Source organism: Cupressus sempervirens, chromosome 7 (genome assembly GCF_028749045.1).
Source record: "Cupressus sempervirens isolate cs-2001-9-10 chromosome 7, ASM2874904v1, whole genome shotgun sequence".
NCBI classification, from domain to species: Eukaryota; Viridiplantae; Streptophyta; class Pinopsida; order Cupressales; family Cupressaceae; genus Cupressus; species Cupressus sempervirens.
The window spans coordinates 322,044,336-322,052,055 of record NC_143124.1 but is presented as its reverse complement, the minus strand read 5'-3'; positions in this window follow the sequence as shown (position 1 = coordinate 322,052,055).

Sequence of the window (7,720 nt, the reverse complement as noted above, 5' to 3'; positions counted from 1 at the left end):
ATAAACTAACAAATATACTACCCAAAAAAATACCAAATATACTACCAAATCAACTACCAAATATACTACCCAAAATAATACTAAATAAATTACCAAATAACTACCAAAATTACCAAATAAACTACCATATAAACTGCTAAGTAACAACAATAAATGACTAAATCAATGACCTAAATAATGATTAAAATATTTTAGTCATAAATTTGGTTGGGAGATAAATGTCTGGCAATTAACTACCATTGGTCACGTGATCAAAATTAGTAACATATCTACAATTTTTAGTAGTTTATTTAGTAATATATTGTTGTTTTTGTACTAGTGGCTACTCCCTAAGTTTATTACCATTTTAAAGGTTACAAAATACATTGTTAGGTGTGACCCTATTAGAGGATTTAATAACCCTATTAGGAATGGCCTTGTTAGACATCTTTAGACATTTCAATCTATAAATGCCACCTTGTTAGAGGATTTACTAATAGTTGTTAAGACAACTTTGTTAAGAGATTTACTTCACTACTAGAATGGTTAGAGAGTAACAAAGAAATGACTTGATTTATGATGCAACTATATTGCTGATTTCAAATCTCAATTCTGGCATGAATACTTAATCCTTCCTAATTGAATGTATCTATGTAGCTCTTCAACAATATTCTTCTTATCCTTGCAATTTTCTTCCTCTAAGCATCTTCTATTCTTCCATACACTTACCACATTCAATCCTCAATTTGACTTTATACTTATATCATACACAATGTCAAGTCAATTTGAATACATCTTAGAATAATTAATATTTATCTTCATAGGCAGCTAGAACCAACAAACAAAACCATTAAACTCAATATGCCAAAAAGAAAATCCTTCATTAGTTGACCCTGCTCCATAGACACTAACTCAAAAATTATTTTCCCATGTTAACCTAGTGAACTTAGTTAATGCTACATCTTCACACACCTCCTTTGGTAACTAAGTGATCTCAGTTAGCACTGGTTCCATCCAACTTTCCTTTGTTAACCAAGTGATCTTTGTTAACACTCAACTTCTCCTAACTTCTCTTTGATACCCAAGTGAACTTGATAGACACTATCTTCTAAACTTGGCAAATACTAGTATGCTTGGCAGACATAGGAAACTTTCTTCATTACCCGAGTGAGCTTGGCATACATTGACTAGTAAAGATATTAAATTTTTTGTAACATCAAAGACAATATACAATTGATCAATTATTCTCAACATGATGTTCAACATGAAGAAAATGTGGACAAAACCATTTCATTAAAGCTACTTAAAGAAGATAATGAAATTTTAGATATTGAAGATAAACAAACTCATGATCAAATTGGGCACGAGACAAGTCAAGTTAAGGCCACTCCATCGAATAATGAAGTAGTAAGAAGATCTACAAGGAAAATCAAGACACCAATCAAGTATAATGATTATGGCCTAATGACTCAAATAATGAGTGTAGATGAACCTCAAAACTTTGAAGAAGCTAACAATAAAAAAAAAATGGATGAATGCAATGCATGAAGAATATGTTTTAATTATGAATAATGTAACTTGGGATATGAATGAACTACCAACAAATAAAATTTCTATTAGGTGTAAATGGTTGTTCAAAATTTTTTTTAATGCTGATGGAACTATTGATGAATTCAAAGCTAGATTAGTTGCAAAAGGGTACTCACAAAAGGAAGGAATTGATTATGAAGATACTTTTGCACTAGTGGATAAAATGAATACTATTAGACTAATGATTTTAATTTCTATTAAATTTGACTAGGTTCTTCATCAAATGGATGTTGAATCAACATTTTTCAATGGTGATTTAAGAGAGGAATTTTATCTTGTTCAACGTCAAGGTTTTGTAGAATAGGGAAAAGACCATTTGATGCGCAAGTTAAAAAAAAACATTATATGGTCTCAAACAAGCACCAAGGTCATGGTACAAGAAAAATGATAAAATATTCTTTCAACAAGGATATATCAAGAGTAAAAATTATTCAAATTTGTACATTATAAATGATGAACCTGGGAATATTATTTTGATTTCTTTATATGTGGATGACTTAATCATTAGAAGAAGTTCTAGATATAGTTGATTGATTCAATCAATGCAAGTATATCACAAACATTTGAAATAAAAGATATTGGCAAAATGCATTATTGCTTATGAATTGAAGTGTGGAAATAAAATTTGGTAGGACTTTGATTACTCAAATTATCTAAAGAAGTTAATCCAAAAGTTTAATATGCAAGATTGTAAAACAACATGTACTCCATTGGAATAAAATTCTAAGTCCTCTTGTGGTAGTGACACTTTAGAAGTCAATAGGACATTATATAGGAAAATGGTGGGAAGTCTCAACTACTTGACCATTACAAGACCTGATCTTTCATATTATCTTAGCATACTTAGCCAATTCATGTCTAATGCTCTCAAGTTCCATTGGAATGTAACAAAAAGAGTTCTTCGATACCTACAAGCCACCATATCCTTTGGAATTAAATATACCAACCATTTGAATATTGAATGGATAGGTTACTCTAATTATAACTAGGTAGGAGATCCAAATGATAAAAAATTAACAACTAGTTATGCATTCAACATAGGATTAGGTTTTGTTTCTTGGACTAAGGAGAAGCAACCATATATTTCTCTTTCATCTACTAAAGATGAGTACAAAGCATTATGTAGTGCTACCTATGAATAAATTTGGCTAATTATAATTCTTGAAGATATAGGACAAAAGAAAGATGGACCTACTCCAATAAAGTATGATAATCAATGTAAAATCAAGCTAGCCAATAATTTAGTTTATCATAAAAGTTCAAAGCACATTGAAACTCAACATCATTTTGTAAGAGAGAAAGTTCAGCCACAAGAAATAGAGCTATAATACTAGAACACAAACGATAATATTGTTGATATACTCACTAAGAAATTGGGAAAAGTAAAGTTTGTAAAATGTAGAGATATCTTAGGTGTGCATCTTAATTCCCTTGTTGATTAAGGGGGAGTGTTGGAATAAATCAACAAGTTGTGAGTCATAGTTTGGGTTCTAATAGGAGTCTATAAATAATTGGTGATTTCTTTATAGTTCTAGTTTGTTGTCAACAATTATAGTTTGTTGTCAATAAGGATTAGTTTGTTGTCAATTAGTTACAAGTAGAAGTAGGCTTGTCTCTAGTTTTATAGGATATTAGTTGGTTGTATTTCTTATGTTGTTTTGAATAGATAAAATAAATGAGCTCTTCATTTTCTCTATTATATGCTTTGTATTCTTCCTATTCTATTTTCTATTTCTTCCTTGAATCCATTCCCCACCAACCTTTGAAAAAAGGCCCTATTAAGGATATTAGGTAATTTTATTTTTCTCTTTTGGATCTCTTGAAATTGCTACATAAATGCCTGATGTTGGGATGTGTATGTGATTTTGTAATGATATGATTATATAAAGTTTTTTTTGCTCAGTGGATGTAATTTGTCATGAAGAATTGGGGATAAAATGTATGAAAATTTTGTAGTGAGTGGTATCTCATTTCATTTATTTATTTGAAAATCTCTTTAGTAATCTAGATACCTATTTACAATCTCTTATACAAGTTTAAAATAATGGATTTTGAAAGTTGATTCAAACACTTAAATTATGAGATGAAGGAGTTTGAACAAATAAATCTAGGTTCAGGAATGTTATAGGATTTTATGGCATATATAACATGCTCACTCTATAAAAAACACATTAGAGTGATTTGTTTGTAAAAATAAGAAGAATCTATAGTGACTATATAATCCAATTGGTTCTTTGAATTAATTAGGTTAAACTAGTGTCTTTACATCCACCTTTGTAGTTAATACCTTTGTCTCTATAAATGAAAGTGATACTTGGGATTTTGATACCTTCAGAACCTTTTCCCATACTCGAGACTTAGGTAAATGAGAAACTAGCTATGGCTATCAAAATTTTAAACCTGCTAAAACTAGGTGTGGAACTAGATCTGAGTAAAAAATGTCAAAAGATGGAATGAGTCAACTACCAGAATTGGCATTACATTGTTTAGGATTTCTACCTTTGTTTCTTCTTCTAAACCTATCCTTCCCACTAAATGGACTATTTGGATGAGTTGCTAGAAATGATTTCTCCATATGCATCATCGCTTCTCTCCACAAATTGAACCTAGATTTAGATAATTATATGTCAAAATAGGGAAAATGTTGTTCAAAGAAATTATGTTTTCGGGTGAGAAGATAAGCTTTTGGATTTGAAGTAAACTTTCCCTGAATTGGGGAGCACCTTTAATATCCCCAAAATTGTCCTATAGTAATTAATAATGAGTGAGGTGGTGAGGTATCTAACTTTTCTATCTACTCCTCCCATCTACCTCTTTCTCTTCCACCTACACTCCTCTTGGAAAGTCATGGTTTGGTGTCCTTTCTCTGGCAAAGAATATAAATATGGAGAAAATCATTTTTTTGTAGGATTGGCAAAGAAGACAGTGAACTTGATGGAATTTTTAAAGGTAAAGGTGAGATTTGATCTAAACGATGTGTTTTCCAATGATCGAACTAATGGTTTGTTCAGAATTAGATCAAGAAGTGTGGAGGAGTTGTGAGATGGATGTGCAATGGATAAAGATGTGTAAATGTAGGGAGAATAAACATTTTTCTCTAGATAAAGGATTTCTTTGCAAGCTAAGGAGAGTATGGAAGAATGCTCATGTTTGTAGGAAGGTTAACTGAAAAGATAGTCATTTCATCCGTAAATATTTGATAACTAGTTCATGAGTAACTGGTACTATGTTCAATGCTTGAGTTCTTCAAAATAATAAATTAATTCTACTTTAAGAATTAAATGATCATGGCTCACAAACGATGATGAATTTTTTTATTGCATGGTTAAAATTCATTTTCTTCTTAGATTTTTAATATAATTTATTCCAGGCACATGTTGGTGTATCACTTTTCCTTTCCATTGTATACCTCAACATTAGGTGCTAGTACTCAGTTCATACAATCCTTTCTTAGATGAGGAACCTTCTGTTAGTTGAAGGATACTAGTCCAAAATTTCTCCAATTACTAGATCTTCAATAGAGATGTATCCTAGCACAATTTTCTTCAATGTTTCCATACTTTCCATAGTTTTGAAAATTTACCTAAGTATTGTAATCCCAATTTATGGCATTACCTTTCTAAGGTGTTTGACCATGACTTTCAGGTGTCCAAGTTTTCTTTTCTTTAGATATGCAATATTTTCCTTATGACCACACTTATGACATGTATGATAGTAACCTTTAAATCTAGAAGTATTTGGTGCTTTATTGACCTTTGATCTATACTTGTGTGCTTGATGACTTTTTTGTTGCAACTAAAGAAATTCCAATTGAGTTTTGATTTACTTTTTGACTTAACAATCATTCTCCTACAAACATTTGTTGTATGGCCTAGTTTTCTACAATGATAGCATGTGGACTTTTTGTTATTTGAATTTATATTTACATTCCTTTTTTCTCCTTGCTTTGATTATTCTCCTTGCTCAACACCTGATAGGAACTCAACATAGCCTAGTCTAGAGGTATCATGGGGTCTCCTTGGTCTATACATATTTTCATTAACAAATTTCATAGCTTCCTTAGGTTTATTCAACTTCTCAATGCATTTATTTTCATCTTTCAACTCATTCACTAATATGTCATTCTCAAATTTTAGATTTCCAATATCTAATTATTTTCTTGCAATGTCATGATTTGGACTTAGTAACTAAATGATCATGTCAAATTCATTATGAGACAGCTTCTATAGTTTGTTGATCCTTTCATCAAGTCTTTTAACCAAGTGTGTCCTGTCTTCATCAACTATTTTCTTACCATCTTCAACCTTTTCTTTATCTTCCTTGGCCTTTTTATTTTAATATCATTCACTTCATGTAGCCTCAATACGTGAATTTCATGTTCTCTTTTCAATGCTTTCACTTCCTAATTCAAGGTATTTTTCTCCTTCAATATATCTTCTATTGCTTCATCATATTCACTCAACATCCTTCATCAAATAGTTCTTCAACAGTCTCCTCTTTGTATTGGGTATCATTGAGTTGTATTTCCATCTACTTCCTTCTCTTCAAGGATTGCCTTAATATTTCCTTTATAGTATTTACTTGTTCATAAGCAATCTGAACATTAATCTTCTAGTTCTTAAAGATCTTTCCTAGTTTGTAGGCTTCCATCTTCAAGATGTTTAACTCCCAAGCGATTAGACTTCTACCAAGAGTAACCTGCGTTGATACAAATTAATGGATATCTAATAGGGAAAGTGGGAAACTTAAAAGGAGGGTAAATCGGGATCTATGAAAATTATCTCATGTCAAACATGAAACACATTTTATATCACCACATAAACTATCATTTAAATGTTCATCTCATGTCAATGCAACCATTCACATCAACCTAATATCCATATACCTTCTAACTGCATGATTCTAGACCCTAAAACATAACACATTAAAACACAAATTTGGTAATGAAAAAACCCTCCAAGGTACAAGTAAAATTGTAGTGGGGATGACACCCACAAGATCTTCACTACTACTACAATAAAGTTGTGTCTCTTAATGCTACAATGATTTCATCAGTTTTGGTGATCTACCTTGTGAGGGGTAGCCCTATAAAAGGTAAAAAGAACTAATAGGTTCTACGTTGGTTAAAGGATTTTAGATCACAATTAAGTGAGTACTATGTGAGGAGATTTACACACGCCTATTAAAGATACTATGTTAAGAGATCTAGACCCTACAACACCTGTTACAATGTTTAGTACATGATCCTTTGGTTAGCACTTCAATGCTTGATACTATATCTCCTCTACACAATATAATATCACCTTATTACAATATATCTTCTTTGTCTCTGCTCAAAACTCTTCATTGGACTACTAAGTCTTAACACTCTCATTCACCTCCAAAACTTCTCATGCAACTTGAACCTTCACATACACATGCCCATACATTAGAACTAGATCATAGACCCTACTTAAATTGATGTTTGGGTAAAACTTCTAGATCCAAATCAATGATCTAGAATGAATCCTTTATCCACTTACTCTGTGCATTTTTCTAATTAGTGGATTGTCTCACATAGGAATTTATGATCTTCCTTTGAATACATAATCACATCCTTGATTACCTTCTCAATCTTGGAAAACATTTCCAACTCAATAAAAATGGTTTACCTTAGTTTTTTGTAATTATAGTAAAAAAAATTAAACTATGTTACTCAACATTTGCATAACACCGATGCTTGACATAATCTATTTCATCATGTTGTTCCCTAGCCTTAATTGTTCTTGACAAGAAATGAATAACTCCACCTTTGCATCACTCATCATCAACTACTATCCTTGTTAAACTTGGTAATTGCTGATGTACTCGATGACCATCAGCTTGCTTGGCAACAACTATTGCTTGACACATAGTTTGGAATATTTCCAAGTCTTCAATAGTTAACTAAGCCTATATAGGATGAATTAGTTGTAGTGATGACTGAATAACCCTGCCTTGTGAATGACTAAATGTTTGACATTAATCTAGACACCATTACTTAGGGATTAACACATCTCCCCTGTAACTTAGATTCGATTCAAAAGATTTTATTTTTTTATAAGACTCATGTTGTGTTCATCCTCTCATTATACATGTATGAATGTATAAATTGTATCAAAAAACATGGTTG